This window comes from Cetorhinus maximus, unplaced genomic scaffold, assembly GCF_964194155.1.
Source record: "Cetorhinus maximus unplaced genomic scaffold, sCetMax3.hap1.1 HAP1_SCAFFOLD_1482, whole genome shotgun sequence".
NCBI classification, from domain to species: domain Eukaryota; kingdom Metazoa; phylum Chordata; class Chondrichthyes; order Lamniformes; family Cetorhinidae; genus Cetorhinus; species Cetorhinus maximus.
Genome location: NW_027597423.1, coordinates 41661 through 66689, shown reverse-complemented (window position 1 = coordinate 66689; position 25029 = coordinate 41661). Strand labels below are relative to the sequence as shown.

General features: G+C 43.1%; 11 non-coding genes across 11 annotated transcripts; all 11 read right to left on the bottom strand.

The window, feature by feature from the left end:
• Window positions 1-2565: 2565 nt before the first annotated feature.
• Window positions 2566-2638, bottom strand: trnar-acg (transfer RNA arginine (anticodon ACG)). The gene has a single exon. It is a non-coding gene; the product is annotated as a tRNA-Arg (tRNA).
• A 2861-nt stretch (window positions 2639-5499) lies between these two features.
• trnar-acg (transfer RNA arginine (anticodon ACG)) lies at window positions 5500-5572 on the bottom strand. Its single transcript has one exon. It is a non-coding gene; the product is annotated as a tRNA-Arg (tRNA).
• A 3089-nt stretch (window positions 5573-8661) lies between these two features.
• On the bottom strand, window positions 8662-8734 carry trnar-acg (transfer RNA arginine (anticodon ACG)). The gene has a single exon. It is a non-coding gene; the product is annotated as a tRNA-Arg (tRNA).
• Window positions 8735-10813: 2079 nt separating this feature from the next.
• trnar-acg (transfer RNA arginine (anticodon ACG)) lies at window positions 10814-10886 on the bottom strand. The gene has a single exon. It is a non-coding gene; the product is annotated as a tRNA-Arg (tRNA).
• A 2084-nt stretch (window positions 10887-12970) lies between these two features.
• On the bottom strand, window positions 12971-13043 carry trnar-acg (transfer RNA arginine (anticodon ACG)). The gene has a single exon. It is a non-coding gene; the product is annotated as a tRNA-Arg (tRNA).
• Window positions 13044-14892: 1849 nt separating this feature from the next.
• trnac-aca (transfer RNA cysteine (anticodon ACA)) lies at window positions 14893-14965 on the bottom strand. The gene has a single exon. It is a non-coding gene; the product is annotated as a tRNA-Cys (tRNA).
• Window positions 14966-17052: 2087 nt separating this feature from the next.
• On the bottom strand, window positions 17053-17125 carry trnar-acg (transfer RNA arginine (anticodon ACG)). Its single transcript has one exon. It is a non-coding gene; the product is annotated as a tRNA-Arg (tRNA).
• Window positions 17126-18994: 1869 nt separating this feature from the next.
• trnar-acg (transfer RNA arginine (anticodon ACG)) lies at window positions 18995-19067 on the bottom strand. The gene has a single exon. It is a non-coding gene; the product is annotated as a tRNA-Arg (tRNA).
• A 1865-nt stretch (window positions 19068-20932) lies between these two features.
• Window positions 20933-21005, bottom strand: trnac-aca (transfer RNA cysteine (anticodon ACA)). The gene has a single exon. It is a non-coding gene; the product is annotated as a tRNA-Cys (tRNA).
• Window positions 21006-23091: 2086 nt separating this feature from the next.
• On the bottom strand, window positions 23092-23164 carry trnar-acg (transfer RNA arginine (anticodon ACG)). The gene has a single exon. It is a non-coding gene; the product is annotated as a tRNA-Arg (tRNA).
• A 327-nt stretch (window positions 23165-23491) lies between these two features.
• trnar-acg (transfer RNA arginine (anticodon ACG)) lies at window positions 23492-23564 on the bottom strand. The gene has a single exon. It is a non-coding gene; the product is annotated as a tRNA-Arg (tRNA).
• Window positions 23565-25029: the final 1465 nt, after the last annotated feature.

Sequence of the window (25029 nt, the reverse complement as noted above, 5' to 3'; positions counted from 1 at the left end):
AAGGGTAGAAAGCAGGATGAGCAAGGTACAGATAGCCCTAGTGGGGGTGGGGTGGGGGGAAGGGATCGAAATGGGCTAAAAGGTAGAGATAAAACAATGGATGGAAATACATTTAAAAATAATGGAAATAGGTGGGGAAAGAAAAATCTATATAAATTGTTGGAAAAAAAAGGGGGGGATCGGAAAGGGGGTGGGGATGGAGGAGAGAGTTCATGATCTGAAGTTGTTCAACTCAATATTCAGTCCGGAAGGCTGTAAAGTGCCTAGTCGGAAGATGAGGTGCTGTTCCTCCAGTTTGCGTTGAGCTTCACTGGAACAATGCAGCCAGGCCAAGGACGGACATGTGGGCATGAGAGCAGGGTGGAGTGTTGAAATGGCAAGCGACAGGGAGGTCTGGGTAATGCTTGCGGACAGACCGAAGGTGTTCCTCAAAGCGGGTCACCCAGTCTGCGTTTGGTCTCTCCAATGTAGAGGAGACCGCATTGGGAGCAACGAATGCAGTAGACTAAATTGAGGGAAGTGCAAGTGAAATGCTGCCTCACTTGAAAGGAGTGTTTGGGCCCTTGGACGGTGAGGAGAGGGGAAGTGAAGGGGCAGATGTTGCACCTTCTGCGATTGTTTGGGAAGGTACTGTGGGAGGGGGTTGAGGTGTAGGGGGTGATGGAGGAGTGGACCAGGGTGTCCTGGAGGGAACGATCCCTATGGAATGCCACCAGGGAGGGTGAAGGGAAGATGTGTTTGGTGGTGGCATCATGCTGGAGTTGGCGGAAATGGCGGAGGATGATCCTTTGAATGCGGAGGCTAGTGGGGTGATAAGTGAGGACAAGGGGGACCCTATCATTTTTCTGGGAGGGAGGAGAAGGCGTGAGGGCGAATGTGCGGGAGATGGGCCAGACACGGTTGAGGACCCTGTCAACCACCGTGGGTGGAAAACCTCGGTTAAGGAAGAAGGAAGACATGTCAGAGGAACTGTTTTTGAAAGTGGCATCATCGGAACAGATGCGACGGAGGCGAAGGAACTGAGAGAATGGGATGGAGTCCTTACAGGAAGCGAGGTGAGGAGCTGTAGTCGAGGTAGCTGTGGGAGTCGGTAGGCTTGTAATGGATATTGGTGGACAGTCTATCACCAGAAATTGAGACAGAGAGGTCAAGGAAGGGAAGGGAAGTGTCAGAGATGGACCATGTGAAAATGATGGAGGGGTGGAAATTGGAAGCAAAATTAATAAATTTTTCCAGGTCCCGACGAGAGCATGAAGCAGCACCGAAGTAATCATCGATGTACCGGAGAAAGAGTTGTGGGAGGAGGCCGGAGTAGGACTGGAACAAGGAATGTTCCACATACCCCATAAAGAGACAGGCATAGCTGGGGCCCATGCGGGTACCCATAGCCACACCTTTTATTTGGAGGAAGTGAGAGGAGTTGAAGGAGAAATTGTTCAGTGTGAGAACAAGTTCAGCCAGATGGAGGAGAGTAGTGGTGGATGGGGATTGTTCGGGCCTCTGTTCGAGGAAGAAGCTAAGGGCCCTCAGACCATCCCGATGGGGGATGGAGGTGTAGCGGGATTGGACGTCCATGGTGAAGAGGAGGCGGTTGGGGCCAGGGAACTGGAAATTGTTGATACGATGTAGGGTGTCAGAGGAATCACGGATGTAGGTGGGAAGGGACTGGACAAGGGGAGAGAGAAGGGAGTCAAGATAACGAGAAATGAGTTCCGTGGGGCAGGAACAGGCTGACACGATCGGTCTGCCGGGACAGTCCTGTTTGTGGATTTTGTGTAGGAGGTAGAAACAGGTCGTCCGAGGTTGGGAGACAATGAGGTTGGAAGCTGTGGAAGGAAGATCTCCAGAGGAGATGAGGTCAGTGACAGTCCTGGAAACAATGGCTTGATGTTCATTGGTGGGGTCATTGTCCAGGGAGAGGTAGGAGGAAGTGTCTGCGAGTTGACGCTCAGCCTCCGCGAGGTAGAGGTCAGTGCGCCAGACAACAACAGCACCACCCTTGTCAGCGGGTTTGATGACAATGTCAGGGTTGGACCTGAGAGAACGGAGTGCAGTGAGTTCAGAGAGAGACAGATTAGAATGTGTGAGAGGAGCAGAGAAATTGAGACGACTAATGTCACACCAACAGTTCTCAATGAAAAGATCAAGAGAAGGTAAGAATCCAGAGAGAGGGGTCCAGGTGGAGTGAGAATATTGGAGGTGGGTAAAAGGATTCATTGAACGGGGAGAGGACTCCTGCCCAAAGAAGTGAGCACGGAGACGAAGACGGCAGAAGAAGAGTTCAGCATCGTGCGCGAGCCTGAAATTCATTGAGATGAGGGCGTAAGGGTATGAAACTAAGCCCTTTGCTGAGCACTGGAGGTTCAGCGTCGGAGAGGGGAAGGTCAGAGGGGTATAGTGAATACACGGCCGGGGCTGGGATTGGATGACAGGATGGGGACAGGCAGGGGTGTCGATGAGCTGTTGGAGCTTTGATACTTTGAATTATTTTAATCTTATTTCAAAGATATTTTTTCATCAAATTTAACTGGAGTTTGTGAACTATTTTTAAAAGTTTGCTCCCTCCGAACCAGCCAGGATTCGAACCTGGAATCTTCTGATCCGTAGTCAGACGCGTTATCCATTGCGCCACTGGCCCAGATGTGAAAAGCCAGTGGCAGCTCTTACAAATTGTCCCGACTCTCCGGTTATGACTCAGCGGACGGTGAAGGCTGAGTTAGTTAAAATCCCAGAGGGAAATATTCAACCTCTGTCATCACCTAGATTTTCAATTGGTCTGTTTTGAGCGGCAGCTCCAGATTCAGGAATAAGACCACCAGGTCTCGAGAGCTTTTATATCGAACTAAATGAGACGTGTATTAGTTTACAACAAGGTATTAAACACATACATAAAAGCAAAAAAAACTGCGGATGCTGGAAATCCAAAACAAAAATAGCTGGGAAAAGCTCAGCAGGTCTGACAGTATCTGCGGAGAGGAACACAGTTAATGTTTCCAGTCCGTATGACTCTTCAACACAACTGAGGAGATATAGAAATGAGGTGAAGTATAAGCTGGTTTAAGGGGGGGTGGTGGGATAGGTAGAGCTGGATAGAGGGCCAGTGATAGGTGGAGATTGTCAAGAGATGTCATAGTCAAAAGGACCAAAGGTGTTGATGGTGGTGACATTAGCTAAGAGATGTGCTAATGGGGACATTAAGGGTAGAAAGCAGGACGAGCAAGGTACAGATAGCCCTAGTGGTGTTGGGGTGGAGGGGAAGGGATCGAAATAGGCTAAAAGGTGGAGATAAAACAATGGATGGAAATACATTTAAAAATAATGGAAATAGGTGGGAAAAGAAAAATCTATATAAATTATTGGGAAAAAAAGGGGGGATTGGAAAGGGGGTGGGGATGGAGGAGAGAGTTCATGATCTGAAGTTGTTGAACTCAATATTCAGCCCGGAAGGCTGTAAAGTGCCTAGTCGGAAGATGAGGTGCTGTTCCTCCAGTTTGCGTTGGGCTTCACTGGAACAATGCAGCCAGGCCAAGGACGGACATGTGGGCATGAGAGCGGGGTGGAGTGTTGAAATGGCAAGCGACAGAGAGGTCTGGGTCTTTCTTGCGGACAGACCGCAGGTGTTCTGCAAAGCGGTCGCCCAGTTTCGTTGCTCCCCATGCGGTCTCCTCTACATTGGAGAGACCAAACGCAAACTGGGCGACCGTTTTGCGGAACACCTGCGGTCTGTCCGCAAGAAAGACCCAAACCTCCCTGTCGCTTGCCATTTTAACACTCCACCCTGTTCTCTTGCCCACATGTCCGTCCTTGACTTGCTGCAATGTTCCAGTGAAGCCCAACGCAAACTGGAGGAACAGCACCTCATCTACCGACTAGGCACTTTACAGCCTTCCGGGCTGAATATTGAGTTCAACAATTTTAGATCTTGAACTCCCTCCCCCCATCCCCACCCCCTTTCCGTTTCTCCCCCCTCCCATTTGTTTTTTTCAATAATTTATATAGATTTTTCTTTTCCCACCTATTTCCATTACTTTTAAATCTACAACTAATACCTTGTCAGTCTTTCCACCCCACCCCCACTAGAGCTGTACCTTGAGTGTCCTGCCTTCCATTCTTAATTAGCACTTTTCTTAGATAATATCACCACCTTCAACACCTCTTTGATCCTTTTGTCTGTGACATCTTTTGATTATCTGCTCCTCTCACTGCTTGCTTATCCCTACAACCACCCCACCCTCAACTTCTCTCTCCCCGCCGCCCACCTTAAACCAGCTTATATTTCACCCCTCTCCTGACTATACTTCAGTTCTGTTGAAGGGTCGTGTGGACTCGAAACGTCAACTCTTTTCTTCTCCGCCGATGCTGCCAGACCTGCTGAGTTTTTCCAGGTAATTCTGCTTTTGTTTTTTATTTCTCCGGTGAATTTGACTGGACTCTATTTCCGTGGAGTTAATCTCGAAATCCTCAGCTTTTTTAAAAAAACGAGTTTAAACTCATTTGAGTCAATTTATCTTTTAACAATTGATCTGGGATTTCTCAAACTTTTGTATATTAAAAAAATTAATAATTTAAGTTCTCTTCAAAGATATTCCTCCATCGAATTCGCAGCGAGTTGGCCAATATTTATTTCAATCGGTTTTATCTTATTTCACGGAATCTCACGGTACAGAAGAGGCCCTTCGGCCCATCGAGTCTGCACCGACACGTGAGAAACACCTGACCTACCTCCCTAATTCCATTGACCAGCACTTGGCCCCATAGCCTCGAATGTTTATGAGGTGCCAAGTGCTCATCCAGGTACTTTTTAAAGGATGTGAGGCTAACCCGCCTCCACCACCCTCCCAGGCAGCGCATTCCAGACCCTCACCACCCTCTGGGTAAAAAAGTTTCTCCTCACATCCCCCCCCCCTAAACCTCCTGCCCCTCACCTTGAACTTGTGTCCCCCTCTCGTGACTGACCCTTCAACTGAGGGGAACAGCTGCTCCCTATCCACCCTGTTCATGCCCCTCATAATCTTGTCCACCTCGATCAGGTCGCCCCTTAGTCTTCTCTGCTCCAACGAAACAACCCAAGTCTTATCCAAACCTTTCTTCGTCAGTTAAGCGTTTCATCCCCAGGCAACATCCTGGTGAATCTCCTCTGCACCCCCTCCAGTGCCATCACATCCTTCCTATAATGTGGCGACCAGAACTGCACACAGTACTCCAGCTGTGACCTCACCAAGGGTCTATACAATGCCAACATCACCTCCCTACTTTTGTCATCTATGCCTCGATCGATAAAGGCAAGTGTCCCCTATGCCTTTCTCACCACCCCACTAACATGCCCCCTCCGCCTTCAGAGATCTATGGACACACACGCCAAGGTCCCTTTGTTCCTCCGAACTTCCTCGTGCCATGCCGTTCATTGAATACTTCCTTGTCCAATTACTCCTTCCAAAGATACTTCTCCCTCAAATTTAACTGGCAGTTTGTGAACTATTTTTAAAAGTTTGCTCCCTCCGAACCAGCCAGGAATCGAACCTGGAATCTTCTGATCCGTAGTCAGACGCGTTATCCATTGCGCCACTGGCCCAGATGTGAAAAACCAGTGGCAGCTCTTACAAATTGTCCCGACTCTCCTGTTATGACTCAGCGGTCGGTGAAGGCTGAGTTAGTTAAAATCCCAGAGGGAAATGTGCAACAACTGTCATCACCTAGATTTTCAATTGGTATGTTTTGAGCGGCAGCTCTAGATTCAGGAATAAGACCACCAGGTCTCGAGAGCTTTTATATCGAACTAAATGAGACGTGTATTAGTTTACAACAAGGTATTAAACACATACATAAAAGCAAAAAAAACTGCGGAGGCTGGAAATCCAAAACAAAAATAGCTGGGAAAAGCTCAGCAGGTCCGACAGCATCTGCGGAGAGGAACACAGTTAATGTTTCCAGTCCGTATGACTCTTCAACACAACTGAGGAAATATAGAAATGAGGTGAAGTATAAGCTGGTTTAAGGGGGGGGTGGGACAGGTAGAGCTGGATAGAGGGCCAGTGATAGGTGGAGATTGTCAAGAGATGTCATAGTCAAAAGGACCAAAGGTGTTGACGGTGGTGATATTAGCTAAGAGATGTGCTAATGGGGACATTAAGGGTAGAAAGCAGGATGAGCAAGGTACAGATAGCCCTAGTGGGGTTGGGGTGGGGGGAATGGATCGAAATAGGCTAAAAGGCAGAGATAAAACAATGGATGGAAATACATTTAAAAATAATGGAAATAGGTGGGAAAAGAAAAATCTATATAAATTATTGGAATAAGGGGGGGATCAGAAAGGGGGTGGGGATGGAGGAGAGAGTTCATGATCTAAAGTTGTTGAATTCAATATTCAGTCCGGAAGGCTGTAAATTGCCTAGTCGGAAGATGAGGTGCTGTTCCTCCAGTTTGCGTTGGGCTTCACTGGAACAATGCAGCCAGGCCAAGGACGGACATGTGGGCATGAGAGCAGGGTGGAGTGTTGAAATGGCAAGCGACAGGGAGGTTTGGGTGATGCTTGCGGACAGACCGAAGGTGTTCTGCAAAGCGGGTCACCCAGTCTGCGTTTGGTCTCTCCAATGTAGAGGAGACCGCATTGGGAGCAGCGAATGCAGGAGACTAAATTGAGGGAAGTGCAAGTGAAATGCTGCTTCACTTGAAAGGAGTGTTTGGGCCCTTGGACGGTGAGGAGAGGGGAAGTGAAGGGGCAGGTGTTGCACCTTCTGCGGTTGCATGGGAAGGTACCGTGGGAGGGGGGTTGAGGTGTAGGGGGTGATGGAGGAGTGGACCAGGGTGTCCCGGAGGGAACGATCCCTACGGAATGCCGCCAGGGTGGGTGAAGGGAAGATGTGTTTGGTGGTGGCATCATGCTGGAGTTGGCGGAAATGGCGGAGGATGATCCTTTGAATGCGGAGGCTGGTGGGGTGATAAGTGAGGACAAGGGGGACCCTATCATGTTTCTGGGAGGGAGAGGAAGGTGTAAGGGCGGATGTGTGAGAGATGGGCCGGACACGGTTGAGGACCCTGTCAATTACCATGGGTGGAAAACCTCGGTTAAGGAAGAAGGAAGACATGTCAGAGGAGCTGTTTTTGAATGTAGCATCATCAGAACAGATGCGACGGAGGCGAAGGAACTGAGAGAATGGGGTGGAGTCCTTACAGGAAGCGGGGTTTGAGGAGCTGTAGTCGAGGTAGCTGTGGGAGTCGGTGAGCTTGTAATGGATAATTGGTGGACAGTCTATCACCAGAAATGGAGACAGAGAGGTCAAGGAGGGGAAGGGAAGTGTCAGAGATGGACCATGGGAAAATGATGGAGGGGCAGGAATTGGAAGCAAAATTAAGAAATTTTTCCAGTTCCCGACGAGAGCATGAAGCAGCACCGAAGTAATCATCGATCTACCAGAGAAAGAGTTGTGGGAGGGGGCCGGAGTAGGACTGGAACAAGGAATGTTCCACACACCCCATAAAGAGACAGGCATAGCTGGGGCCCATGCGGGTACCCATAGCCACACCTTTTATTTGGAGGATGTGAGAGGAGTTAAAGGAGAAATTGTTCAGCGTGAGAACAAGTTCAGCCAGACGGAGGAGAGTAGTGGTGGATGGGGATTGTTTGGGCCTCTGTTCGAGGAAGAAGCTGAGAGCCATCAGACCATCCTGGTGGGGGATGGAGGTGTAGAGGGATTGGACGTCCATGGTGAAGAGGAGGCGGTTGGGGCCAGGGAACTGGAAATTGTTGATACGATGTAGGGTGTCAGAGGAATCATGGATGTAGGTGGGAAGGGACTGGACAAGGGGAGAGTGAAGGGAGTCAAGATAGCGAGAAATGAGTTCCGTGGGGCAGGAACAGGCTGACACGATCGGTCTGTCGGGACAGTCCTGTTTGTGGATTTTGGGTAGGAGGTAGAAGCGGGCCGTCCGAGGTTAGGAGACTATGAGGTTGGAAGCTGTGGGAGGAAGATCTCCAGAGGAAATGAGGTCAGTGACAGTCCTGGAAACAATGGCTTGATGTTCAGTGGTGGGGTCATGGTCCAGGGAGAGGTAGGAGGAAGTGTCTGTGAGTTGACGCTCAGCCTCCGCAAGGTAGAAGTCAATGCGCCAGACAACAACAGCACCGCCCTTGTCAGCGGGTTTGATGACAATGTCAGGGTTGGACCTGAGAGAACGGAGTGCAGTAAGTTCAGAGAGAGACAGATTAGAATGGGTGAGAGGAGCAGAGAAATTGAGATGGCTAATGTCACACCAACAGTTCTCAATGAAAAGATCAAGAGAAGGTAAGAATCCAGAGGGAGGGGTCCAGGTGGAGGGAGAATATTGGAGGTGGGTAAAAGGATTCATTGAACGGGGAGAGGACTCCTGCCCAAAGAAGTGAGCACGGAGACGAAGACGGCAGAAGAAGAGTTCAGCATCGTGCGCGAGCCCGAAATTCATTGAGATGAGGGCGTAAGGGTATGAAACTAAGCCCTTTGCTGAGCACTGGAGGTTCAGCGTCGGAGAGGAGAAGGTCAGAGGGGTATGGTGAATATGGCTGGGATTGGACGACGGGATGGGGACATGCAGGGGTGTCGGTGAGTTGTTGGAGCTTTGAATTATTTTAATCTTATTTCAAAGTTAATTGGAGTTTGTGAACTATTTTTAAAAGTTTGCTCCCTCCGAACCAGCCAGGATACGAACCTGGAATCTTCTGATCCGTAGTCAGACGCGTTATCCATTGCGCCACTGGCCCAGATGTGAAGAGCCAGTGGCAGTTCTTACAAATTGTCCCGACTCTCCTGTTATGACTCAGCGGTCGGTGAAGGCTGAGTTAGTTAAAATCCCAGAGGGAAATGTTCAACAACTCTCATCACCTAGATTTTCAATTGGTATGTTTAGAGTGGCAGCTCCAAATTAGGGAATAAGACCACCAGGTCTCCAGAGCTTTTATATCGAATGAAATGAGACATTGATGAGGTTACCACAAGGTATTAAACACATACACATGGCTACAAATTACTACTTTCATAATTGTTAATAAATCCCCAAACTAATTCCACAAAGGTAACATTAACCAGTTGACTTAACCAGACACCAGGCAAAGCATTTCTCACCTTATGAATTCAAAAGGATGATCCTTTCCATTTGGTTCCTTTGCAGACAGTTGGAGGCTAACAGCTGCTGGGATGTTCTGTGCCTCTGTCCTGCACACACAAAACTCCTTTCTCTTACACCCAGCACTCCCCTCTGAATGTAAATTCTCATTGTATCACCAGCCCCTTTGAACCCCACCTCTTCCAACAATAAAACCCCTTTCATAGCACCAATTGTATCAGCAATATAAACATTGCTTGGTCTCTGCTAGCTAGGTTCCAGATTTCACTCTCCTTCTTGAATACTCTATTCAACAAAATGCAGATGTACTCTTTACCTCTCTGTTTACAACTCAAAACGACTGCACATCAGAGCACCCAGACTAGCTGCCTTTATTCCAATTGAGCCACACCCACAGACTAAACTACTATTTTTTAAAAAAATATTTTCGAAATATTATATGCATGAATGGATTCATGACATTCCAGGAGGAATCTTGATCATCCAACTCAGTCACTAAGCCCTTCAAAACTCTGTCTTCCTCACAAAGAGTTTCAGCTCCTCTTCTTCGAGAACTGATCCTCACCCCAGTGAACACCAGCGCCCCCGGGTCCTTCGTGCCCAGTCTTCACCAATAACTGGCACAACCTCCCTCAGCACGGTCCACGTGGCGTAGATCAACCACCTTCTCAAGGGCGATGAGGGACAGGCGATGAATGCTGGGCCTAGTCAGCGATGCCCACATCCCCATCAATGAATATGTCCAATAAAAGATTATATAAAAACGCGTCAGTGAGATTGAGGAAGGAAGCTGGAGGCCGCAGGGTGATATCAGTGGACTGGTTTAGCCAGTGAAGAATGAAAAATAAATACCAATCTCTTCCACACCCCCCTCATAGGTCCTAGACTCTCCCATAAGGGGAAACAACCTCTCAGCATCTCCCCTGTCAAGCCCCCTAAGAATCTTAGATATTTCAATAAGGTCGCCTCTCATTCTTCTAAACTCCAATGAGTACAGGCCCAACCTACTCAACCTCACCTCATAAGAAAATCCCTCCATCCCCAGGATCAACCTAGTGAACCTTCTCTGGACTGCCTCCAATGTCAGGATATCTTTCCTTAGATAAGGGGACCAAAACTGTTCACAGTATTCTAGGTGTGGTCTAACCGGTGCCTTGTATAGTTTTAGCAAGACTTCCCTATTTTTATACTCCATTCCCTTTGAAATTAAGGCCAACCTTCCATTTCCATTCCCTATTACCTGCTGAACTTGTATGTTAGCTTTTTGTGATTCATGCACGAGGACCCCCAAATCCCTCTGTGCTGCAGCTTTCTGCAGCCTTTCTCCATCTAAATAATATTCAGCACATTTCTACACCCGGCTTCTTATGATGGTTTCCAGTTTGCAATCTACTTGACTCCAAATGTAATTAAGTGACACAGGCAGCACCGACTGTACTTATACCCATAAACCTACGTCACAATAAAACAGAAAAATATTCTGAAAATTATTCTACTTTTGTAACACTAGATTAAACTTATTTAAAGAATTTTTTCTATCAAATTGAAGTATTTGGTTAACATTTTAAAGCTAAGCTGACTTGAAAGATATTCCTCCACAGAATTTGAAACAAGTTAGTCAATATTTATTTGAATTACTTTAATCTCATTGCTAAGACATTTTATCCTCAAATTTAACTGGGAGTTTGTGAACTATTTTTAAAAGCTTTGCTCCCTCCGAACCAGCCAGGATTCGAACCTGGAATCTTCTGATCCGTAGTCAGACACGTTATCCATTGCACCACTGGCCCAGATGTACCAAAGCAATTGCACTTCCTACAAATTGACCCAACTCTCCTGTTATGGCTCAGCTGTTGGAAAAGGCTGAGTTAGTTAAAATCCCAGAGGGAAATATGAAAAAAACTCTCATCACCTAGATTTTCAATTGGTATGTTTTGATTTGCAACTCTAAATTAAGGAATAAGACTACCAGGTCTCGAGGGGTTTTATATCGAACTAAATGAGACATGTATTAGTTTACAACAAGGTATTAAACACATGCACATGGCTACAAATTGCTGCTATCATAACTTTTAACAAATCCCCAAGTTCATCTCCACAAAGGTAACATTAACCAGTTGACTTAACCAGGCACCAGACAAAGCATTTCACACCTTACGAATTCAAAAGGAGGTTCCTTTCCATTTGGTCCCTTTGCAGACAGTTGGAGGCTAACAGCTGCTGGGATGTTCTGTGCCTCTGCCCTGCACACACAGAACTCCTTTCTCTTACACCCAGCACTCCCCTCTGAATGTAAATTCTCATTGTATCACCAGCCCCTTTGAACCCCACCTCTTCCAACAATAAAACCCCTTTCGTAGCACCAATTTTATCAGCAATATAAACATCGCTTGGTCTCTGCTAGCTAGGTGCAAGATTTCATTGCCCGTCTTGAATACCCTATTCAACAAAATGCAGATGCACTCTTTACCTCTCTGTTTACAACTCAAAACGACTGCACATCAGAGCACCCAGACTAGCTGCCTTTAATCCACTTGAGCCACACCCACAGACTAAACCTCTATTTAAAAAAAATATTTTCTAATATATTATATTCACGAATGGATTCATGACATTCCAGGAGGAATCTTGATCATCCAACTCAGTCACCCAGCCCTTCAAAACTCTGTCTTCCTCACGAAGAATTTCAGCTCCTCTTCTTCGAGGACTGATCCTCATTCCCATTCGACACCAGTGCACCCGGGTCCTTCGGGGCCCAGTCTTCACCAATAAATGGCACAACCTCCCTCAGCTTGGTCCACGTGGCGTAGAGCAACCACCTTCTCAAGGGCGATGAGGGACAGACGATGAATGCTGGGCCTAGCCAGCGATGCCCACATCCCCATCAATGAATATGTCCAATACAAGATGGTATAAAAATGTGCCAATGAGATTGAGGAAGGAAGCTGGAGACTGCAGGGTGATATCAGTGGACTGGTTTAGCCAGCAAAGAACGAAAAATAAAAACCAATCTCTTCCACCCCCCATCCCCCTCGTAGGCAGTCTGGTCCTAGACTCTCCCACAAGGGGAAATAGCCTCTCAGCATCTACCCTGTCAAGCCCCCTAAGAATCTTATCTGTTTCAATAAGGTCGCCTTTCATTCTTCTAAACTCCAATGAGTACAGGCCCAACCTACTCAACCTCTCCTCATAAGAAAATCCCTCCATACCCAGGATCAACCTAGTGAACCTTCTCTGGACTGCCTCCAATGTCAGGATATCTTTCCTTAGATAAGGGGACCAAAACTGTTCACAGTATTCTAGGTGTGGTCTAACTAGTGCCTTGTATAGTTTTAGCAAGACTTCCCTATTTTTATACTCCATTCCCTTTGAAATTAAGGCCAACCTTCCATTTCCATTCCCTATTACCTGCTGAACTTGTATGTTAGCTTTTTGTGATTCATGCACGAGGACCCCCAAATCCCTCTGTGCTGCAGCTTTCTGCAGCCTTTCTCCATTTAAATAATATTCAGCGCATTTCTACACCCGGCTTGTTATGATGGTTCCCAGTTTGCAACCTACTTGACTCCAAATGTAATTAAGTGACACAGGCAGCCCCGACTGTACTTATACCCAGAAACCTACGTCACAATAAACCAGGAAGTTATTATGAAAATTATAACACTAGATTATACTTATTTAAAGAATTTTTTCTATCAAATTGAAGTATTTGGTTAACATTTTAAAGCTAAGCTGACTTTAAAGATATTCCTCCACAGAATTTAAAACAAGTTGGTCAATATTTATTTGAATAAGTTTAATCTCATTGCTAAGACATTTCATCCTCAAATTTAACTGGGAGTTTGTGAACTATTTTAAAAAGCTTCGCTCCCTCCGAGCCAGCCAGGATTTGAACCTGGAATCTTCTGATCCGTAGTCAGACACGTTATCCATTGCGCCACTGGCCCAGATGTGCTAAAGTGATTGCACTTCCTACAAATTGACCCGACTCTCCTGTTATGGCTCAGCTGTTGGAAAAGGCTGAGTTAGTTAAAATCCCAGAGGGCAATATGAAAAAAACTCTCATCACCTAGATTTTCAATTGGTATGTTTTGAGTTGCAGCTCTAAATTAAGGAATAAGACCACCAGGTCTCCAGAGCTTTTATATCGAACTAAAGGAGACATGTATCAGTTTACAACAAGGTACCAAACACATACACATGGCTACAAATATCTGCTGTCATAACTTTTAACAAATCCCCAAATTAATCTCCACAAAGGCAACATTAACCAGTAGACTTAACCAGCCACCAGGCAAAGCATTTCTTACCTTACGAATTCAAAATGAGGTTCCTTTCCATTTGGTTCCTTTGCAGACAGTTGGAGGCTAACAGCTGCTGGGATGTTCTGTGCCTCTGTCCTGCACACACAAAACTCCTTTCTCTTACACCCAGCACTCCCCTCTGAATGTAAATTCTCATTGTATCACCAGCCCCTTTGAACCCCACCTCTTCCAACAATAAAACACTTTTTGTAGCACCAATGTTATCAGTAATATAAACATGGCTTGGTCTCTGCTAGCTAGGTTCCAGATTTCACTGCCCGTCTTGAATACTCTATTCAACAAAATGTAAATGTACTCTTTACCTCTCTGTTTACAACTCAAAACTGCTATACATCAGAGCACCCCGACTAGCTGTCTTTAATCCAATTAAGACACACACCCACAGACTAAACCTCTATTTTAAAAAAATGTTTTCCAATAGCATCATATAAATTAATAGCTGCATGACACTCCACACAGAATATAGGTCATCCAACACTCCTCTGTATTAAACTGCATTCGCCGCTTGCCTGCCCACCCTACCAGCCTATCTATGTCCTGTTGCAGGCGATTGTTGCCACCCTCACTGTTTGTCACTCCCTCCAAGCTCGGTATCAGCAGCAAATTTTAAAATTCTACTCCATAATTCCATGATTCAAACCATTGACGTCTCGAATAACTGGGCTTTAACTAGAATTTGGCAATTTTTTTTAAAAACTGGTTTAAACCTATTTGGTGAATTTTTTCTATTCAATTGAAGTAATTTGTGACCCTTTAAAAACTAAACTTACTGCAAACAAATTTCTCCACAGACTTAGACTCCAGTTGTCCACTTTTACAAACATTGTTTAAAGCTACGGAAAGACATTTTTTCTTTCCAATGTAAGTCACATGTTAACATTCTTAAAAATAAATAGATTCAATGGAATTTGGCGCAGAATTTTACTGGAATTTGTTACATTTGCAAAAACTACTTTGAGCTTATTTGATTGAATTTTTCTATCGAATTAAAGCCATTTGAGAACGTTTGAAAAATTAACTTATTAAAAAGGATTTTGCATAGAATTCAACTCCAGGTTGTTCATTCTCTTAAACACTAGTTCGAACAGTTTTAAAGAAAGGTTTCTCTCACATTTAAAGTACCAGGTTAACTTTTTAAAGCTAAACTTACTTCAGACATATTTCTCCATAAAAATTCGACTGGAGTTGGTCAGCTTCTTAAAAACTAGAAACCTTTCCCTGGAATTTGGCCTGAAATTCTCCACTTTTTAAAAACTCGTTTCAACTGATTTGAAGAATTGTCTCTTCACAATTTAACTGGAATTTGTAGACTTTTTTCAAAATAAATAAATTGACTTTAAAGATATTTCTCCGCAGAATTCGAAACCAGTTGGTCAATATTTATCGGAATTAGTTTAATCTTATTTCTAAGACATCTTATCCTCAAATTTAACTGGGAGTTTGTGAATTATTTTTAAAAGTGGGGTTGCTCCAAGCCAGCCAGGATTTGAACCTGGAATCTTCTGATCTGTAGTCAGATACGTTATCCATTGCGCCACTGGCCCAGATGTGAAAAGCTGGGGGCAGTTCTTACAAATTGACCCGACTCTCCTGTTATGACTCAGCTGTTGGAAAAGGCTGAGTAAGTTAAAATCCCAGAGGGAAATGTGCAACAACTGTCATCAAATAGATTTTCAATTGGTCTGTTTTGAGTTGCAGCTCTAAATTCAGGAATAAGACCACCAGGTCTCCAGAGCTTTTATATCGAACTAAAGGAGACATGGATTAGTTTACAACAAGGTATTAAACACATGCACATGGCTACAAATATCTCCTGTCATAACTTTTAACAAATCCACAAGTTAATCTCCACAAAGGTAACATTAACCAGTTGACTTAACCGGACACCAGGCAAAGCATTTCTCACCTTACAAATTCAAAATGAGGTTCCTTTCCATTCGGTCCCTTTGCAGACAGTTGGAGGCTAACAGCTGCTGGGATGTTCTGTGCCTCTGCCCTGCACACACAAAACTCCTTTCTCTTACACCCAGCACTCCCCTCTGAATGTAAATTCTCATTGTATCACCTGCCCCTTTGAACCCCACCTCTTCCAACAATAAAACCCCTTTCGTAGCACCAATTTTATCAGCAATATGAACATGGCTTGGTCTCTGCTAGCTAGGTTCCAGATTTCACTGCCTGTCTTGAATACTCTATTCAACAAAATGCAGATGTACTCTTTACCTCTCTGTTTACAACTCAAAACGACAATATATCAGAGCACCCAGACTAGCTGGGCTTTAATCCACTTGAGCCACACCCACAGACTAAACTACTATTTTTAAAAAAAATATTGTCGAAAATATTATATTCATAAATGGATTCATGACATTCCAGGAGGAATCTTGATCATCCAACTCAGTCACTCAGCCCTTCAAAACTCTGTCTTCCTCACAAAGAATTTCAGCTCCTCTTCTTCGAGGACTGATCCTCATTCCCATTCGACACCAGCAGTGCACCCGGGTCCTTCGGGGCCCAGTCTTCACCAATAAATGGCACAACCTCCCTCAGCTCGGTCCGCGTGGCGTAGATCAACCACCTTCTCAAGGGCGATTAGGGACAGGCGATGAATGCTGGGCCCAGCCACCGATGTCCACATCCCCATCAATGAATATGTCCAATACAAGACGATATATAAATGTGCCAGCGAGATTGAGGAAGGAAGCTGGAGACTGCAGGGTGATATCAGTGGACTGGTTTAGCCAGTAAAGAATGAAAAATAAAAACCAATCTCTTCCACACCCCCCTCATAGATCCTAGACTCTCCCATAAGGGGAAACAACCTCTCAGCATCTCCCCTGTCAAGCCCCCTAAGAATCTTAGATATTTCAATAAGGTCGCCTCTCATTCTTCTAAACTCCAATGAGTACAGGCCCAACCTACTCAACCTCACCTCATAAGAAAATCCCTCCATCCCCAGGATCAACCTAGTGAACCTTCTCTGGACTGCCTCCAATGTCAGGATATCTTTCCTTAGATAAGGGGACCAAAACTGTTCACAGTATTCTAGGTGTGGTCTAACCGGTGCCTTGTATAGTTTTAGCAAGACTTCCCTATTTTTATACTCCATTCCCTTTGAAATTAAGGCCAACCTTCCATTTCCCTTCCCTATTACCTGCTGAACTTGTATGTTAGCTTTTTGTGATTCATGCACGAGGACCCCCAAATCCCTCTGTGCTGCAGCTTTCTGCAGCCTTTCTCCATCTAAATAATATTCAGCACATTTCTACACCCGGCTTCATATGATGGTTTCCAGTTTGCAATCTACTTGACTCCAAATGTAATTAAGTGACACAGGCAGCACCGACTGTACTTATACCCATAAACCTACGTCACAATAAAACAGAAAAATATTCTGAAAATTATTCTACTTTTGTAACACTAGATTAAACTTATTTAAAGAATTTTTTCTATCAAATTGAAGTATTTGGTTAACATTTTAAAGCTAAGCTGACTTGAAAGATATTCCTCCACAGAATTTGAAACAAGTTAGTCAATATTTATTTGAATTACTTTAATCTCATTGCTAAGACATTTTATCCTCAAATTTAACTGGGAGTTTGTGAACTATTTTTAAAAGCTTTGCTCCCTCCGAACCAGCCAGGATTCGAACCTGGAATCTTCTGATCCGTAGTCAGACACGTTATCCATTGCGCCACTGGCCCAGATGTACCAAAGCAATTGCACTTCCTACAAATTGACCCAACTCTCCTGTTATGGCTCAGCTGTTGGAAAAGGCTGAGTTATTTAAAATCCCAGAGGGAAATATGAAAAAAACTCTCATCACCTAGATTTTCAATTGGTATGTTTTGATTTTCAACTCTAAATTAAGGAATAAGACTACCAGGTCTCGAGGGGTTTTATATCGAACTAAATGAGACATGTATTAGTATACAACAAGGTATTAAACACATGCACATGGCTACAAATTGCTGCTATCATAACTTTTAACAAATCCCCAAGTTCATCTCCACAAAGGTAACATTAACCAGTTGACTTAACCAGGCACCAGACAAAGCATTTCACACCTTACGAATTCAAAAGGAGGTTCCTTTCCATTTGGTCCCTTTGCAGACAGTTGGAGGCTAACAGCTGCTGGGATGTTCTGTGCCTCTGTCCTGCACACACAAAACTCCTTTCTCTTACACCCAGCACTCCCCTCTGAATGTAAATTCTCATTGTATCACCAGCCCCTTTGAACCCCACCTCTTCCAACAATAAAACCCCTTTCATAGCACCAATTCTATCAGCAATATAAACATTGCTTGGTCTCTGCTAGCTAGGTGCTAGATTTCACTCTCCTTCTTGAATACTCTATTCAACAAAATGCAGATGTACTCTTTACCTCCCTGTTTACAACTCAAAACTACTATACATCAGAGCACCCAGACTAGCCGACTTTAATCCAATTAAGACACACTCCCACAGACTAAACCTCTATTTTCAAAAAAATGTTTTCCAAGAGCATCATATAAATTAATAGCTGCATGACACTCCACACAGAATATTGGTCATCCAACACTCCTCTGTATTAAACTGCATTCGCCACTTGCCTGCCCATCCTACCAGCCTATCTATGTCCTGTTGCAGGCGATTGGTGCCACCCTCACTGTTTGTCACTCCCTCCAAGTTCGGTATCAGTGGCAAATTTTAAAATTTTACTCCATAATTCTATGATTCAAACCACTGACGCATCGAATAACTGGACTTTAACTAGAATTTGGCAACTTTTAAAAAAAACTGGTTTAAACCTATTTGGTGAATTTTTTCTATTCAATTGAAGTAATTTGTGAACCTGTAAAAACGAAACTTACTGCAAACAAATTTCTCCACAGACTTAGACTCCAGTTGTCCACTTTTACAAACATTGTTTAAAGCTACGGAAAGACATTTTTTCTGTCCAATGTAAGTCACTTGTTAACATTTGAAAAAATAAATAGATTCAATGGAATTTGGCGCAGAATTTTACTGGAATTTGTTACATTTGCAAAAACTACTTTGAGCTTATTTGATTGAATTTTTCCATCGAATTAAAGCCAATTGAGAACGTTTGAATAATTAACTTATTAAAAGGGATCTTGCGTAGAATTCAACTCAAGGTTGTTCATTCTCTTAAACACTAGTTCGAACAGTTTTAAAGAAAGGTTTCTCTCACATTTAAAGCACCAGGTTAACTTTTTAAAGCTAAACTTACTTCAGACATATTTCTCCATAAAAATTCGACTGGAGTTGGTCAGCTTCTTAAAAACTAGTTTCGGCTTCCTGGGAAGAAACCTTTCCCTAGAATTTAGCCAGAAATTCTCCACTTTTTAAAAACGGGTTTCAACTGATTTGAAGAATTGTCTCTTCACAATTTAACTGGAATTTGTAGACTTTTGTTCAAAATAAATACATTGACTTTAAAGATATTTCTCCGCAGAATTTGAAACCAGTTGGTCAATATTTATCGGAATTAGTTTAATCTTATTTCTAAGACATCTTATCCTCAAATTTAACCGGGAGTTTGTGAACTATTTTTAAAAGTTGGGTTGCTCCGAGCCAGCCAGGATTCGAACCTGGAATCTTCTGATCCGTAGTCAGACGCGTTATCCATTGCGCCACTGGCCCAGATGTGCTAAAGGGATTGCACTTCCTACAAATTGACCCGACTCTCCTGTTATGGCTAAGCTGTTGGAAAAGGCTGAGTTAGTTAAAATCCCAGAGGGCAATATGAAAAAAACTCTCATCACCTAGATTTTCAATTGGTATGTTTTGAGTTGCAGCTCTAAATTAAGGAATAAGACCACCAGGTCTCCAGAGCTTTTATATCGAACTAAAGGAGACATGTATCAGTTTACAACAAGGTAACAAACACATACACATGGCTACAAATATCTGCTGTCATAACTTTTAACAAATCCCCAAATTAATCTCCACAAAGGCAACATTAACCAGTAGACTTAACCAGACACCAGGCAAAGCATTTCTCACCTTACAAATTCAAAATGAGGTTCCTTTCCATTCGGTCCCTTTGCAGACAGTTGGAGGCTAACAGCTGCTGGGATGTTCTGTGCCTCTGTCCGCACACACAAAACTCCTTTCTCTTACACCCAGCACTCCCCTCTGAATGCAAATTCTCATTGTATCACCAGCCCCTTTGAACCCCACCTCTTCCAACAATAAAACACTTTTTGTAGCACCAATGTTATCAGTAATATAAACATGGCTTAGTCTCTGCTAGCTAGGTTCCAGATTTCACTGCCCGTCTTGAATACTCCATTCAACAAAATGTAAATGTACTCTTTACCTCCCTGTTTACAACTCAAAACTGCTATACATCAGAGCACCCAGACTAGCTGTCTTTAATCCAATTAAGACACACACCCATAGACTAAACCTCTATTTTAAAAAAATGTTTTCCAATAGCATCATATAAATTAATAGCTGCATGACACTCCACACAGCATATAGGTCATCCAACACTCCTCTGTATTAAACTGCATTCGCTGCTTGCCTGCCCACCCTACCAGCCTATCTATGTCCTGTTGCAGGCGATTGTTGCCACCCTCACTGTTTGTCACTCCCTCCAAGCTCGGTATCAGCGGCAAATTTTAAAATTCTACTCCATAATTCCATGATTCAAACCATTGACGTCTCGAATAACTGGGCTTTAACTAGAATTTGGCAATTTTTTTTAAAAACTGGTTTAAACCTATTTGGTGATTTTTTTCTATTCAATTGAAGTAATTTGTGACCCTTTAAAAACTAAACTTACTGCAAACAAATTTCTCCACAGACTTAGACTCCAGTTGTCCACTTTTACAAACATTGTTTAAAGCTACAGAAAGACATTTTTCTGTCCAATGTAAGTCACTTGTTAACATTCTTAAAAATAAATAGATTCAATGGAATTTGGCGCAGAATTTTACTGGAATTTGTTACATTTGCAAAAACTACTTTGAGCTTATTTGATTGAATTTTTCTATCGAATTAAAGCCATTTGAGAACGTTTGAAAAATTAACTTATTAAAAAGGATTTTGCATAGAATTCAACTCCAGGTTGTTCATTCTCTTAAACACTAGCTCGAACAGTTTTAAAGAAAGGTTTCTCTCACATTTAAAGTACCAGGTTAACTTTTTAAAGCTAAACTTACTTCAGACATATTTCTCCATAAAAATTCGACTGGAGTTGGTCAGCTTCTTAAAAACTAGTTTCGGCTTCCTGGGAAGAAACCTTTCCCTGGAATTTGGCCTGAAATTCTCCACTTTTTAAAAACTCGTTTCAACTGATTTGAAGAATTGTCTCTTCACAATTTAACTGGAATTTGTAGACTTTTTTCAAAATAAATAAATTGACTTTAAAGATATTTCTCCGCAGAATTCGAAACCAGTTGGTCAATATTTATCGGAATTAGTTTAATCTTATTTCTAAGACATCTTATCCTCAAATTTAACTGGGAGTTTGTGAATTATTTTTAAAAGTTGGGTTGCTCCGAGCCAGCCAGGGTTTGAACCTGGAATCTTCTGATCTGTAGTCAGATACGTTATCCATTGCGCCACTGGCCCAGATGTGAAAAGCTGGGGGCAGTTCTTACAAATTGACCCGACTCTCCTGTTATGACTCAGCTGTTGGAAAAGGCTGAGTTAGTTAAAATCCCAGAGGGAAATGTGCAACAACTGTCATCAAATAGATTTTCAATTGGTCTGTTTTGAGTTGCAGCTCTAAATTCAGGAATAAGACCACCAGGTCTCCAGAGCTTTTATATCGAACTAAATGAGACATGGATTAGTTTACAACAAGGTATTAAACACATGCACATGGCTACAAATATCTGCTGTCATAACTTTTAACAAATCCACAAGTTAATCTCCACAAAGGTAACATTAACCAGTTGACTTAACCGGACACCAGGCAAAGCATTTCTCACCTTACAAATTCAAAATGAGGTTCCTTTCCATTCGGTCCCTTTGCAGACACTTGGAGGCTAACAGCTGCTGGGATGTTCTGTGCCTCTGCCCTGCACACACAAAACTCCTTTCTCTTACACCCAGCACTCCCCTCTGAATGTAAATTCTCATTGTATCACCAGCCCCTTTGAACCCCACCTCTTCCAACAATAAAACCCCTTTCGTAGCACCAATTTTATCAGCAATATGAACATGGCTTAGTCTCTGCTAGCTAGGTTCCAGATTTCACTCTGCTTCTTGAATACTCTATTCAACAAAATGCAGATGTACTCTTTACCTCTCTGTTTACAACTCAAAACGACTATACATCAGAGCACCCAGACTAGCTGGGCTTTAATCCAATTGAGCCACACCCACAGACTAAACCACTATTTTAAAAAAAATTTTTTCGAAAATATTATATTCATAAATGGATTCATGACATTCCAGGAGGAATCTTGATCATCCAACTCAGTCACTCAGCCCTTCAAAACTCTGTCTTCCTCACAAAGAGTTTCAGCTCCTCTTCTTCGAGGACTGATCCTCATTCCCATTCGACACCAGTGCACCCGGGTCCTTCGGTGCCCAGTCTTCACCAATAACTGGCACAACCTCCCTCAGCTCGGTCCGCGTGGCGTAGATCAACCACCTTCTCAAGGGCGATGAGGGACAGGCGATGAATGCTGGGCCTAGTCAGCGATGTCCACATCCCCATCAATGAATATGTCCAATACAAGACGATATGAAAATGTGCCAATGAGATTGAGGAAGGAAGCTGGAGTCTGCAGGGTGATATCAGTGGACTGGTTTAGCCAGTGAAGAATGAAAAATAAATACCAATCTCTTCCACACCCCCCTCATAGGTCCTAGACTGTCCCACAAGGGGAAACAACCTCTCAGCATCTCCCCTGTCAAGCCCCCTAAGAATCTTATATGTTTCAATAAGGTCGCCTCTCATTCTTCTAAACTCCAATGAGCACAGGCCCCAACCTACTCAACCTCTCCTCATAAGAAAATCCCTCCATCCCCGGGATCAACCTAGTGAACATTCTCTGGACTGCCTCCAATGCCAGGATATCTTTCCTTAGATAAGGGGACCAAAACTGTTCATAGTATTCTAGGTGTGGTCTAATCGGTGCCTTGTATAGTTTTAGCAAGACTTCCCTATTTTTATGCTCCATTCCCTTGGAAATAAAGGCCAACATTCCATTTCCCTTCCCTATTACCTGTTGAACTTGTAGGTTAGCTTTTTGTGATTCATGCACGAGGACCCCCAAATCCCTCTGGGCTGCAGCTTTCTGCAGCCTTTCTCCATCTAAATAATATTCAGCACATTTCTACACCCGGCTTCTTATGATGGTTTCCAGTTTGCAATCTACTTGACTCCAAATGTAATTAAGTGACACAGGCAGCCCCGACTGTACTTATACCCATAAACCTACGTCACAATAAACCAGGAAATTATTATGAAAATTATTATACTCTTGTAACACTAGATTATACTTATTTAAAGAATTTTTTCTATCAAATTGAAGTATTTGGTTAACATTTTAAAGCTAAGCTGACTTGAAAGATATTCCTCCACAGAATTTGAAACAAGTTAGTCAATATTTATTTGAATTAGTTTAATCTCATTGCTAAGACAATTTAATCCTCAAATTTAACTGGGAGTTTGTGAACTAGTTTTTAAAAGTTTGGTCCCCTCCGAGCCAGCCAGGATTCGAACCTGGAATCTTCTGATCCGTAGTCAGATGCGTTATCCATTGTGCCACTGGCCCAGATGTGCTAAAGCAACTGGAGTTGGTCAACTTCTTAAAAACTAGTTTCGGCTTCCTGGCAATAAACCTTTCCCTGGAATTTGGCCTGAAATTCTCCACTTTTTAAAAACTGGTTTCAACTGATTTGAAGAATTTCATCTTCACAATTTAACTGGAATTTGTAGACTTTTGTTCAAAATAAATTCTTTGACTTTAAAGGTATTTCTCCGCAGGATTTGAAACCTGTTGGTCAATATTTATCAGAATTAGTTTAATCTCATTTCTAAGACATCTTATACTCAAATTTAACTGGGAATTTGTGAACTATTTTTAAAGGTTGGGTGGCACCGAGCCAGCCAGGATTCGAACCTGGAATCTCCTGATCCGTAGTCAGACACGTTATCCATTGCGCCACTGGCCCAGATGTGAAAAAGGGTGGGCAGTTCTTACAAATTGTTCCGACTCTCCTGTTATGACTCAGCAGTGGGTGAAGGCTGAGTTAGTTAAAATCCCAGAGGGAAATGGGCAACAACTGTCATCACCTAGATTTTCAATTGGTCTGTTTTGAGTTGCAGCTCCAAATTAAGGAATAAGACCACCAGGTCTCCAGAGCTTTTATATCGAACTAAATGAGACATGTATCAGTTTACAACAAGGTAACAAACACATGCACATGGCTACAAATATCTGCTGTCATAACTTTTAACAAATCCACAAGTTAATCTCCACAAAGGTAACATTAACCAGTAGACTTAACCGGGCACCAGGCAAAGCATTTCTTACCTTACAAATTCAAAATGAGGTTCCTTTCCATTTGGTTCCTTTGCAGACAGTTGGAGGCTAACAGCTGCTGGGATGTTCTGTGCCTCTGTCCTGCACACACAAAACTCCTTTCTCTTACACCCAGCACTCCCCTCTGAATGTAAATTCTCATTGTATCACTAGCCCCTTTGAACCCCACCTCTTCTAACAATAAAACCCCTTTCGTAGCGCCAATTTTATGAGCAATATAAACATGGCTTGGTCTCTGCTAGCTAGGTTCCAGATTTCACTCTCCTTCTTGAATACTCTATTCAACAAAATGCAGATGTACTCTGTACCTCTCTGTTTACATCTCCAAACTACTATACGCCAGAGCACCCAGACTAGCTGGCTTTAATCCAATTAAGACACACGCCCACAAACTAAACCTCTATTTTAAAAAAAATGTTTTCCTAGAGCATCATATAAATTAATAGCTACATGACACTCCACACAGAATATAGGTCATCCAACACTTCTCTGTATTAAACTGCATTTGCCACTTGCCTGCCCAACCTGTCAGCCTATCTATGTCCTGTTGCAGGTGATTGGTGCCACCCTCACTGTTTGTCACTCCCTCCAAGCTCGGTATCAGCGGCAAATTTTAACATTTTACTCCATAATTCCATGATTCACGCCACTGACGTCTCGAATAGCTGGGCTTTAACTAGAATTTGGCAACTTTTTTAAAAAACTGGTTTAAACCTATTTGATGAATTTTTTCTATTCAATTGAAGTAATTTGTGAAACTTCCAAAGCGAAACATACTGAAAACAAATTTCTCCACAGACTTAGACTCCAGTTGTCCACTTTTACAAACATTGTTTAAAGCTACGGAAAGACATTTTTTCTGTCCAATGCAAGTCATTTGTTAACATTCTTAAAAATAAATAGATTCAATGGAATTTGGCGCAGAATTTTACTGGAACTTGTTACATTTGCAAAAACTACTTTGAGCTTATTTGATTGAATTTTTCCATCGAATTAAAGCCATTTGGGAACGTTTGAAAAAATATCTTATTAAAAGGGATTTTGCATAGAATTCAACTCAAGGTTGTTCATTCTCTTAAACACTAGTTTGAACA